Here is a 6558-nt window from a genome sequence, read left to right on the forward strand (position 1 = left end):
CCATTATGCCCAAGGATATTCAGCTGGCTAGGCGCATCCGCGGCGAGAGGGCTTGAATTAACAAAGGTACTCCTGCCCGCAAAAAGGCCCTTTTCAGGGCCACTAGTTATTTCTCGGAAGAGCCGGTTGTACCGTACTCCAGGTCTCGTTCCTACTACCCTCAGTTCAAGGTCACCTCAATAATATAAATGGTTTCTCCCTTTCCATTCCTCACCGTATCAGCATTTTCCCACAGCCTGTTTGACAAATATCGCAATGTATCCTATAGGTTAATAAACAATTTTTTAATAGAACGATGGATAACAAAGTTTCTTAGGAAAATTAAAAAAAAATTTCACAGTTCTATAATATTGCACATTATATATATTTACCAAATTAAGGGTTAACGCCGCCGGGACGAGTGATCCTCCGTCCGACCGATCACAAGCGCGCCAAGGCTCAAAGTGGTCCAGAAAGCAAATCTAGCTGGACTAAAAATGTGACATATTTCCATGAAACTTCGCACTATAGTCACTACTGTATAAGAGGAGAAACTACCCCTTTATAGACGATGCGTTTTGACAAAAATTAGTGACTTGTCTCATATATAATATATTGTTTTAATGAAACTTTACACAGTACTTACATGTAGCTCGTTTATACTATATTGGATACAAAATGTGATTATGATTGTATAAGAGTAGCTACTTGTCTCCTATCTAACATTTTTTACTTTCACGAAACTATAACTGTGACTCATTATTTTCGATAGTACAGACGTGGTCTGCTTAGGAAAGGACAAGCGGAAGACTGTGACCTTTGTGACCTCGGGTGGGTATTACGATAACATTTATAACCGTCACCCTGATAAGCATCCGAGCAGCTTATTTCAAAAAGGAGTTTGAATACAAACAATTCCTTCAATCTACTACGATTATTACAATAACTGATTTCATTAATCTCCTCTCTTCTTTAGCAAAATATAAATTACCTTCAATTGGTCGATTCAGCAAACTTGTTCATAAAACTTATCGCTATTGCGTCACGTTTCGCAATTTTTCTAAAGTAAAAACAAAAACACGAACAAACGCCTACTCCTTTAACCTCATCGCTCTCTTATCTCTAGAATCCCGGGGGGTTGAGAACCTGAATTCTCTGTGGTGTGAAACAAAGCAACCCGCAGGAGCAATGACACGTTCAATTGTCCTAATAATAGAAAAAAAATTACACGTCATTTAGTGTATTCAGAACATTTTTACAGGACCGTGTAGGATATTCACTCTCCTGTCGAATAGTTTCGGCGGCTGGTAGGCGATACGCATTAATTAAAATAATACTTGCGTACCTTGTTCAGGACAGTGACTGTGCTACTTTCTTTCTTTCTTTCTTTCTTTCTTTCTTTCTTTCTTTCTTTCTTTCCTTTATTTGTAGCTTATTGATGACACCAGATGCCATAACGGAAATGCCGTGATGGTATGTTTGTTTAATATTCAAAATCAAGTGACAGACGCTATTTGACTTTGCGGTGGAGGGGATAGGGACCTGATCTCGGATGTTCCGAGAGATGCCGGCGCACAGTTGTCCAGAACGCAAAACTATGTAAGAAAATCAACTTCATCATAACCGAAGTTTAAGTAATATCTAGGCTTAAACAAAAGCTAGGCATTGTGCACAACAGCATACAAAACATCAATATCAGTAAGAGGTGGGACAAAACATGAGTTTTTTTTTTAAAGTCACGCTCTTCAGTTGATTTTTGTTCGTGGGGTCAGTGGCTGTTTTATACTGTTAAACCTTCCCTTATGGAGGTCATAGGACAAGATGTGTACTTTCATTTAATACGCGAAAAGCAATCTATAATACGTTAGCATTCATTTAATTGGCACGTTTACTGAGATTTGTGCAACTAGTTTTTTTTTTTTTTTTTTTTTTTACGACATATTTAACAGGCTGTGCATTACAAGTAAACCTGAGTTAACTTTCAATTCTTCTACCCACACATTAATCAAATATTAAACTCTATACGGCTTAAAATTTAGCTGCTACATCCTGCAAACTTAGATGTTATATTCATCTCTTGGTGGCGCTTTACGAATTCGACAGCAGCCACTTTTCAGAGTCTGGATGAAGGAGCTTAATTTCTCCAAGAAAAATTCAACACTTCTTGAACATATAATGAACAACTAAATTATGGAGTATATCCATGAATCTAGCATTTTGTTACCAACTGCGAAAAATATGGCAGGCTAGTCATCTTTTAGGAGCATAATTTCTATTAAAACATTAAAAATTATCAGAAAAACTAATTTTTCCCTAATTCCCTAATTACACGAGCATAATTCGTTTTTGCATAGATGCGTATAAAATTTCATGGAAATATGTTACATAGGGGAGAAATTATTAACTCTGTATAAATGTAGCCTCTAAACACAAGAAGTAGATTCCCATATAAAAACCATTATCTGAATTTATGCTACCTGTAACTATACTGTGTGAAATATAATGTAAATATTTCAGTTAAGATAGAAATTATTAATTTAGTCTATAAAGCACTTCCGATACAACTCTTCACACAATAATAATAATAATAATAATAATAATAATAATAATAATAATAATAATAATAATAATAATAATAATAAATAATTCTGAGCTTCAGTGCAAGAACTCTTTAACCCTCACACAGCTTGTTCTGAGAAAAATCAGTATTAAAGAAATTTATACACATTAAACAAATTGTAATGCTATATGTTGTCATGTCTCTTCTATCCCTCACGTGGAAACTTAGGCTTACACAGCAGCAAGAATAAGATAACAACGTTATTATCATCTGTCCTTTTATGGCTATACAGTTTTTGCAGTGAACTACAGAATTATTAACTATTATTATTACAGACCTGTTATTTTTTTCACTTTTTTCACACACACACACACACACACACACACACACACACATCTATTATACTAAACATAAACCCACAAGAGAAAACAATACTTGTATTAACTGTAAACATTTTTCTTCCTTTCTTTATTTTTAGCAGAATCCTCCATTTCACCCTTTATCTCACTAGATGCGCTTCCCGCAGACATTCTTCATTATATGTTTCACACACCACTTCGTAACACTTGCAGCGGTTGACTTTTGTTTTCTTGTCTTTTTCTCTAGGGTATATTGTACATAGTGCTCGGTATCGGTGCTCGTTCACGTGATATTTTACCTTTGTTTTTCTTGCTAACTCCTGCCAATTTTTCTGATATTTCCCGTAGTTGATTGGTCAAGTACTGCGGATTGATTCCCGGTTATAACAAACACACCTACACTACATTCCAATGATTTCTGACTCGTTACTGCACATTTTAGAAACACTGTACGAAAGCACACACAGTCTCTCGTAAATCAACAGGTTACAACAGAGACTTACACTTGCAAACGCGTGGGGATTTCAGAAAATTTCTTACTATTTCAGTACCTTTAACTGTACAACAGATTTTGTTTTCTCGAAAAAGAAAGGTCAACGTTACTATTGACAAAAGACAGAAACGTACGATTACAATACCTTTATTTTAAACAATCTTAGAGGTGGTCTGGGAATTCCTAAACTCACCACGCGACTACTTAACCCTAGACAGGTAATCATCACTGTACTCATGTTAAAGGTAAGCATTCGTAATTTTTACTACTCACATTTTAATTAACTGAAATCAACTCAATATCACACATTTAACAACTTTTACACATTTCGTAGCCATTAGTGTTCATTTAATTTTAAGTTTGTCATAAAGTCTTTACGTTCATGTTATTGTCCTATTTACAATTAGTGCAAACAACAGCGCGATGTTCTCTGCAGAACCCCTTTTTGCAAAGTCCACAAAATGTTGTCATCATTCTCCTCTTCTTTGCAGGACATTTATAGCAAACAGTACGTTCACCATCTGGCTGCATTACCTGGCATTGTTGTTGCACAGCAATGTTCAGATGTTCTTCAATTGTTGCCCGCAGAGATCGGTGTAAAGTAGGACGTGCAAAGCGGTGCTGCATCCACGGTTTTGTCAGCTCTTCACACAATTGGAAAATGAATTGTTTTCTTGATATTGTTTTCTGAGTTCTTCTAACTATAAATTATCCATGAATTTATACTTGCAATATTTAGCATGTTGTAAAATATTGCTAGTGGCCAGCGCCTCGTCTTTCTATTGCAGGAAAGATTGTGGCACATTTGACATAGTGTATCTACACCACCTTTAGTCCCATTGTAAATAATAATAATAATAATAATAATAATAATAATAATAATAATAATAATAATAATAATAATAATAAAGGCTTTACATATAACGTGTTGCTTACTGTTGTCATTGCAGTCCACGTCGGTGGGGGTGGGGGGGTTTCTTTCTCCTCCTCCTTCCTCTAGAAAGAGCAGTTACCAGGGTCTAAGGAAGTGAATGCCCTTTTCTTTCTGGGCTCATCCCTACATTTGTCTTAGCTCCTTAGGGAAAACCACGGAAAACCCTCAGGCTTGCGAATAGACTGAATGAATGAGAGGAGAAACTTTAAAGGTACGTGAAAACACGTCCATGCAAGGGAGTTGGGACTGTGAAAAATTGAATATGTGAAATCCAAGACTGTATTTGCCAGGCGAGCAAAGAAGAAGAAGAAGAAGAAAGGCTTACGTATGACGTGTGGCTTACTGTTGTCATTGCAGTCCGCGTCGGCCAGCGGTGGGAGGGGGGGGGTCAATATACCTGCACATATCAGTTCAAATTATAAAAACCTCTTAATGCTACTGCGGTACTATTCCATTGCCGAACACAATATGAAGAAATTAGCAGATCCCTGAACTGAACTCTTATTACTCTGAAATTACCGCGCAGTACAATTATAGCTATGACGCATTGCAAGCGTTAGTCACCATATCGATTTGCTAAGCAAATTTTATCCCTTTAGAGCATGTCCCCCCCCCCCTCCTCCTCCATATCAGCCAACAACATACTGGATGAAGAAGACTCCTGCAAAAGGGACGAATTAAGATTTAATTTTATTTTAATGATAGACTAACATTGCAAAGTTCCAAAATAATTTTTTGCATTCCTTCATTACACTAGTCGTACAAAATTGCGGTCGTATCTCGTACTATCTATACTAATAATAAATCTGTAGCCGAAATTTTTCTGGTAAGTTTCGATTTTCCAAAAGTAATTGGTCCTAACATATATAATTAACCACCCTGAAACCGAAAATCGCATTTTTGAAAATTTTGTTTGTATGTCTGTCTGTATGTTTGTTACCTTTTCACGCGATAATGGCTGAACCGATTTATATGAAAACTGGAATATAAATTAAGTTTGTTGTAACTTAGATTTTAGGCTATATGGCATTCGAAATACTTTATTTAAAAGGGGGGTTATAAGGGGGCCTTAATTAAATAAATCGAAATATCTCGCTTATTATTGATATTTGAGAAAAAATGTTACATAACAGATGTTCCTTTAAAAATGATTTCCGTTAAGTTTTATTTTTTTACAACATTTTGATAGGACTGATATTTAATGAGATAAATGAGTTTTAAAATTAAAATAACGCTATCTAAGACGGTGCAATGAATTAAGAACAAATGACTTCGTCTATAAGGGGCCTTGGACAACAACAATCGAAACAGGGGCCTTGGACATCAACAAACAATCGAAAGCTATTAAACATAGCCTACAGGGAATGTTTCTGTGTTTGTATGAAGTAATATCACAAGCTCGTAAATTAACTGATTTGTATAATTAGTTATTATTTCACCATTGGAAACTGTAGTTTCTCTAGATGGACATAATGCTATAATGTTATTACAGTAACGTCTGAGTAAATCGAGGACAGGTAAGATTAAAATAGCTTCTTATGCACAGAAAATTTGATAGGCTATTTTGTACATTCGTTTTCTGTATTTCTTAAAATAATATTTATGTACACGCATTTTAATCTCAGAGAATTAACGAACAACGAGAGTGTATTGATTTAGTATGCAGTAATAGTACTTTAGCTTGGCAATCCATTATTTTAATAATTCATATTTTAACTATGCTCAATTGAATCGTGTTAAAATACATAAAATATATATGCAATAAATGCAGTGCTAAAAAAAAATTGGGTAATATGCGAAGCAGATTATCTTGCGCTGTTGTAAAAGTTGTTCCATGGATCAGTCGTCCTATTTTAATTATGTAATTACTTTATATTTATTTCTAACAGGTGGAGCGGAGCGAACGGGTACGGCTAGCTAACAATAAGTGAGAACTTACAATACAACAACGACAACAACAACAACAGCTGATAATCTGAAAGGGAACATAGTAATTTGGGGTGAATTAAAATGCAGCTTCCATTCGTTTAAAATTTCTTTAAATTTTAACTAAATATTAATGTAGATATTACCTCTAAAGGTAAATGGGGGCATGTTTCACAACGCTAACAAATTACAAATTAACAATATACAATTAACAACGGAAATATTACATATGCTTGTTAACTGTGTTTCACAATGCAATCTTATTCACTTGTATGTTTTAACGAACTTTACAAAATCGGCGAAACAA

Source organism: Periplaneta americana, unplaced genomic scaffold (assembly GCF_040183065.1).
Source record: "Periplaneta americana isolate PAMFEO1 unplaced genomic scaffold, P.americana_PAMFEO1_priV1 scaffold_24, whole genome shotgun sequence".
NCBI lineage: Eukaryota > Metazoa > Arthropoda > Insecta > Blattodea > Blattidae > Periplaneta > Periplaneta americana.